The sequence below is a fragment of the Myotis brandtii genome, unplaced genomic scaffold (genome assembly GCF_000412655.1).
Source record: "Myotis brandtii unplaced genomic scaffold, ASM41265v1 scaffold581, whole genome shotgun sequence".
Taxonomy (NCBI): Eukaryota; Metazoa; Chordata; class Mammalia; order Chiroptera; family Vespertilionidae; genus Myotis; species Myotis brandtii.
The window spans coordinates 2,259,335-2,266,407 of NW_005370182.1; the positions used below are offsets into that span (position 1 = coordinate 2,259,335).

The following is a 7,073-nucleotide window of genomic DNA, read 5'->3' on the forward strand; positions in this document are numbered from 1 at the left end:
CTTGCGATTCATAATTTTTTTCCTAAACTGCTGTAAAATCAGCAAAAATGCCTTGGCAATTTTAGCATAGTTCCTAGGATATTGGCACTCAAAGGGTTAATGTCCACCCAATCTTTCACACTGGAAACACCAGGGTCATTCCTAGCATTTCTTACCTTCTAAATCCAAATTTTCATCAAACTCATAAGACTTAAGATATAACCTTGAATCCAACATATTTTTTCCATTCCTGTTGCCATGCTTTAGTTGACATCTTTCATATCTCACAGCTGAAGGGTCCCACAGCTTCTCTGGTTTTTTTTTTTTTTTGGTAATTCTCCACTTTGTTCTCACAGCAATTTTACTAAAAAACAAACTAGTAGTCCCACAGCTTCTCTGTTCTTTTTTTGGTAATTCTCCATTTTGTTCTCACAGCAATTTTACTAAAAAACAAACTAGTTATATCCCTTCCATGCTTAAAAACCTACATTGACCTCCCTTGACTGTTGTAATCCTTAGCTTTGCTTTACTGTCAAGCACTATCTTACATTTCCAGTCTTCATTTCTGATTATGCAGGAACTCAGGGCCATCATGTGCTAAGGTCCTGTCAAGAATTGTGTGTTTGAGTATTCTGTTCTTTATATCTGAGATGACCTATCAAATCTTTCCCTCTAACTGCTTGTCTTTCATAACTCGGTTCATTGTCACTTTTCTATGAAATTATGTCAGAGTTCCATAAGAAGCATTTATTGCTTTCATAGCAACTGAATCTAGCCCTGTTGTAGCTTTTAGTACATTTGACTATAATTATAAGCTTATACATCTATCTCCCCTAGTACGTAGTGAAAGAAAAACACATCACACTCTTGGTGTGTCTGTGCATGCGTGGGCCTGTGTGTGTGTGTGTGTATGTGTGTGCATGTTAGCTCAGGGCCTACCATATGATAGGTCCTCAATTACTGACTAAATAAATGAATCAATTAATTAATGTCCCACCCAGCATTCAAATTAAATTTTCCCATGCTTAGATTAGAGATAGAAATAATCTCTTAACACTACATTGATTCTCATAACACTAGTCTCTATCTTCATATCTCTAAGTCTTCTTGGAGATCAATTTGTTTGTTAGTTGGTCTATCTATTTACCTACTGTCTTTATCTATCTTAGTTCACCTGGGCTATTATAACAAAACTAGAGGCCCAGTGCATGAATTTGTGCACCAGTGGGGTCCCTCGGTCTGGCCTGCAGGATCAGGCAAAAACCTGCTCCCCGACATCCACTGAGGGGTCCCGGATTTCAAGAGGGCGCAGGCCAGGCCGAGGGACCCCACCGGTGCACGATCGAGGCCAGGGAAGGATGCAGGAGGTTGGCCAGAGGGGAGGAACTGGGGGAGGGCTCCAGGGTGTGTCCAGTCCGTCTTGCTCAGTCCTGATTGATCGGCCAAACCCCAGCAGCAAGCTAACCTACTTGTCAGAGCAACTGGGGGAAGGCTCCAGGGTGTGTCCAGTCCGTCTTGCTCAGTCCCGATTGATCAGCCAAACCCCAGCAGCAAGCTAACCTACTTGTCAGAGCTTCTGCCCCCCGGTGGTCAGTGCATGTCATAGCGAGTGGTTGAGTGGCCTTAGCATATCATTAACATATTATGCTTTGATTGGTTGAATGGCCGACCAGACGATTGGATGATTGGATACTTAGCATATTAGGCTTTTATATATAGGATACCACAAACTGGTGTCTCAAACAGCAGACATCTATTTCTCATAATTCTGAAGAGTGGGGATCTCAAGATCAAGGTGCTAACTAATTTGGTTTTGGGTGAGAGCTTCTTCCTGGCTTGTACACAGCCACCTTCTTTCTGCATCCTCACAGGATGAGAAAGAGTGGAAATAGGAGAGCGATAGAGCAAGAGACAAAGTTCTCTGGTCTCTTCTTAGAAGGGTGCTGATTCCTTCATGAGAACTCCATCTCCCTCATTTAAATCCAATTACCTCCACAGTCCCCGCCTCCTAACATCACATTTCAGATTAGGGCTTCATATGAATTTGAGGATAGACAAACCTGAGGTCCATAGCATTTTTCATCTAACTGTATCTATTTGTCTCCTTTTCTGCCAGATGCAATAGTAGAATAATATTGGTAGAACTAAGTTTTCTCAAATTATAAGTCAATTTTTTTTATCCGAAAGCTATTTGCCTATTAAGATGATATGCTTTCTCATATTTGCTTAAAATAGTATATTATGGCCAGTATACATGTTATACATCAAAATACAAAAATGATCTACTCATAAGTAATAAAATGAAAGGAAATAAAATTGTTTTTAACAGCAAATTTTTAGTGGAATTGGGTGGCAATATTTATCTCATTGCTATAAAAATCTTCTGCTACAGAGCCTTTAAGAATGTGTGCCTGTGTGTCTTAAACTTCCTATTTAGTTCATTCCCCAAATATGCTATGTGCCTTTCTGTATCCAAACTTTTGATGTCTCAATTTAGTATATTTTTCTATAGTCTGTACCTATTGGTATGTAGCTTGTCCTTCAAAGGCAGCTCAAATCCCATCCCTTTTAACAATGTCAGTCCTGATGACCTAGAGAGTTAAAAACATCGATGGGAGAGAAACATCAATCAGCTGCCTCCTGCACACTCCCTACTGGGGATGTGCCCACAACCAAGGTACATGCTCTTGACCGGAATCGAACTTGGGACCCTTGAGTCTGCAGGCCGACGCTCTATCCACCGAGCCAAACCGGTTAGGGCTTCTTTTGAATTTTCATAGCACTCTCTGATTGGATAATAATTTTGGAACTTATGTATTATTTTGCTTTTTAAATATTTTATGTATTGCATGTAAACTTTTTTGAAAAAGACAAACATGTTTACATCTTTTTATGCAACATAAGAGGCACTAAAGTGCCTTATACAAGTAGGCCAAAATCATCAGTTGGAACAAGGCACAGAGGAGTGAGAACTGTATTAGCATTGTGGGAACTGTGACACCTCCCAACTCTCCCTCCCTTCTCTTTGTGTACACCCTGTTTGTGTACACCCTGTTTGTGCACACCCTGTTTGTGTACACCCTGTTTGTGTACAGCACTGAAAATCCAGCACAGTGATGGCCTCCTATTTTGGTCACTCTCTTTGGTGTGGTGCATTTCCTCTTTGGGAAGCTCATAGTCCTTGATTGACCTTGAACATTATTATAGTTTAAAATCAAGTTGCATATATTAGTCCACTAGTGGAACACTCTTAAAATAGGAACATATTTTCTGCCTCTCATAGGTTACATATAATCTGGGACATTTTGTGGATAGTAGTAGTTTGACAGCTGGATGATCATATTTGCAGAAGCACTGTATACCAGTGGGGTGAATATTGGCAACTTGCTAAATCTCATGAGGCAATTTCTTTTGCAAAAGGTGGGATTTTACAAGTGTTAAATGAAGCAGGGATTTTACAAGTGTTGAATGAAGCAAACATGGAAATTACTTGCCTCATACTGGGTGCTCAGAATGAGTCAGCTCCTTTCTCCCAACTAATGGCTATGGGCCAAACAATTAAAATGATTCTTATTTGTCACAGAATCAAACAGCACCCCAAGAAAACCTAACACAGTAACTTTGTGACCTCAAGTTTTGAAAGTTATCATGGACTATATATGCATTTAATTTTCAGTAGAGTTATTTGTTGACAATAGCTGTTTCATAATAAACTTGTAAGATTACCAGTAGTATTTAATCTTTCCAGGTTCTAGTTAAAGGTTAAGCAGGTTCTCTGATAAGAAGATTAAGTGATTAAAATCAGTAGTTTCATAGTGTCCATAGGGGGAAGACTTCAGTTTCTTTTTTCAAGTCACATATTAGAAACATAAGATATATTTGTTTCAAGAACAAATTAGCTGGAAAATTTGACTGTATAAGGATTTTTTTTCTTTTTTAAAAGGAGTTGTGTTATAGATGGATATTAATGACAGATTGTCTTAGTTTATTCTTGGTTAAATTCAAAATTAGAAACGTTTCAGAATAGTTTTAAGGTCAAGGGTGAGATAGAGATTAATGGAAATGTGCTTTCAGGCTGCATCTATTTGGCTTCCTGGAGAGTTTGACATACTACAAAGCTGTTTCTTCAACTGTTATTAGGAATTAGATTTATTTTCTTCTTTAGGCTCATAGCTTCTTGAATTTAGGCTCAAAGATATTTTGCTGTTAGAATAGGTCTTTTGGGGGGAAATACATTCAATTTTTTACTTTTATTTATAGCAAAATGTCAAGTTAGTTACCTGCGGAAGATAAACCTCAAGAATTCTGGGATATCAGATTTGAAATAGATGGAAACATCTGCCAGGAAAAAAAAAAAATTGGTACCAGGCCTAAAAATGCAATGATATATTTAGATTTAGATAGCCACCAGGAAATATTATGGTTCATGCTGTCTGTTATGTATTATTATGTACTAAAGGCCCAGTGCATGAAATTCGTGCACTTGGGGGAGTCCCTCAGCTCGGCCTGTGCCCTCTCGCAGTCTGAGAGCCCTCGGGGGACATCCTTAGCACTGCAGCAGAGGCAGGAGAGGCTCCCACTATCACCACTGTGCTTGCCAGCTGTGAGCACGGCTTCTGGCTGAATGGTGCTCCCCCTGTGGGAGTGTGACCACCAGGGGGCAGCTCCTGTGTTGAGCGTCTGCCCCCTGGTGGTCAGTGCACATCATAGTGACTGGTCATTCGCCGTTGGGCCGAAACTGGCTCTCTGACATCCCCCGAGGGGTCCCGGATTGTGAGAGGGCGCAAGCCAGGCCGAGGGCCCCGACCGGCGCATGATCGGGACTGAGGAGGGATGCGGGAAACTGACCAGCTGGGGAGGGACTGCAGGAGGTCTCCAGGGCATGGCCGGACCCCAGCAGCAAGCTAACCTACTTACCAGAGTGTCTGCCCCCTGGTGGTTAGTGCACATCACAGCAACTGGTCGACTGCCTGTCCCCTGTTGGTCAGTGCACATCATAGCAAGCCTTAGCATATCATTGAGTGGCCTTAGCATATCATTGAGTGGCCTTAACATATCATTAACATATTACGCTTTGATTGGTTGAACGGATGACCAGATAACCAGACACTTAGCATATTAGGCTTTTATTATATAGGATACTTGCTTCACTGACCTATTTAAAACATATTGAGTACTTTACATGTTCAAAGCACTGTTCTTCATTCAGGTGGTTGGGAAAGTAAATATAAAGAAAACCTGAGTCTTACTGGTGTGGCTCACTTGAGCGTCCTCCCATGCACGGAGAGGTTGCCAGTTCCTTTCCTGGTCAGGGCACATACCCGGGTTGTGGGCTCGATCCCCAGTAGGGGACATGCAGGAGGCAGCCAATCAGTGTTTCTCTTCCTCTCCCTCTCCCTTCCTCTCTCTCTGAAATCAGTAAAGAAAACCTGGCCGATGGCCATGGGAAGCTAAATTAGTATTGTGTATTTGTGTGCATGTTTGTGTTGGGGAGTGGGGATGGGGTGAGTTAAATAAGTAAATAGATGACTTGTGTAATAAGGACCATGAGGGAAAGAAAGAAGTCTGAGAAGGAAGGGGCCACATTTAGATGGGAAAATGTCAACTAGAAGGTATCTTTGCATCTGGACCTTAAGGGGAGGTGAGATGCGTGAGTGACACCAGCAGAGGGAAGACTGGGGCCTGCGCACAGAGGCCAGGAAAGAGGGTCAGATTAATTTAACTCCATTGTCGGCTATGTACGTGAATAGGAATAGAACAAGTTAAACCTAAAAGCTAGAATGTGGTATTATTTCACTTTTAGGCACATTTAACATGCGTGTGATTTTAAATTTGTAACTTTAAGTGGAAAGGGTAGGAGTCAAAAGTTTTCAACCCCGCTTTTCTTTAGATTTTCTAAACTAGCCTGGGTTTCCCAACCTCAGCCTTATTGATATCTTGAACTGGATAATTTCTTTTGTGGGGATGTTTAGCTGCATCCCTGGCCGCTAACCAGGATCAGGACTAGAGTGAGGCCAGGGAGGCAGCTAGGGTACAGTATTTTAAGGAGGCACTCATTTTCAGAGTCATGGAAATTTTAATCTTGCATTGGCATTATCCCAAGGGTGAGCGAATGCCTTCTTAAATTACGAGCCCTAAGCCCTACCTTGATTAACCAGAGTCTAGGCACAGCCTATATTCACCAAAAGTTAGTAGCATCTTCCCAATTGTGACAACAAATGTATCTCTAAACAAATCCAAGTATCCCCTGAGGAACAACCTCCCTTCCCGCCCAATGCCCCTGTAAGAACCACTACAGTGTAACTAGAATAACTCAGCATATTTATTTCTGAGGAGTAGCCCTCACTGTAACGTTTCTTTTTTACCCAGGTAGCCACTAAATATAGGTATACTTTGGGACCTATTTTGCACTCACTCAAGGTAATAACTAAATACAACTATATTTTAGGCAACGTGTGAGCGGCTGAGACATACTTGGGGAGTAAGAGTTTGAAGAGAGATCTGTGGAAAGAAACTGTTGTGATTAATGGGCTGATGGGCATTGGAAAGAGACAAGGGTTTGTATGAGAGTTCCCTAAAGGTGAGGAATCCATTCTGCTGGCAATAATATACCTGACTTCTAGGTCTTGCTTGGTGGCATTGAAGAATAATAATTCTGCTGTCAATCTTGGGGTGGATATGACAAGATTTCAAAATGCATTTTCTTGGTCCTTGTATAAATGCTAAAAAACACTACAATGGTCTTGCACTTGATTTGCCTTTTACAAAATTAGACAGTCTTCTTGGTTAATACTTCATTGTACTATTCATATTTGCTGTTATCAGTTCTACCCCTACCCTACTCTAGTCTATTTTCTTGGGCTTTGGGGAAGCCGTGGCACTGGGGAACTACAATTTGTACAGTGTGACTGCCACGAAGACTACAGATACATCAGACCTTAGTGGAATACTGATGATATCAGTTAGTAGGAGATGAGAAAGCTACATCATCATATTGTAGATGTCCATTCTCATGGTAAGAGTTAAATAAGAATGATATGGTTACTTAATATTTAGCAATAGAGTTTAATCTCTAAAATTACAGGTGTCTCATA

At 41.1% G+C, this 7,073-nt stretch overlaps 1 protein-coding gene across 4 annotated transcripts in view; it reads left to right on the forward strand.

The window, feature by feature from the left end:
* The window catches only part of SLC16A7 (solute carrier family 16 (monocarboxylate transporter), member 7), a 151,629-nt gene that overhangs the window by 28,372 nt on the left and 116,184 nt on the right, over window positions 1-7,073 (forward strand). For 2 of the 4 annotated variants that reach the window (XM_014550084.1, XM_005879065.2), the window contains exon 1: window positions 6,432-6,559. The exons of the other annotated variants lie outside the window; for them this stretch is intronic. The gene's annotated coding sequence lies outside the window, so the exon portion shown is untranslated. Of the gene's footprint in view, window positions 1-6,431; window positions 6,560-7,073 lie in introns of those variants that run through there. 4 annotated transcript variants of the gene reach the window in all.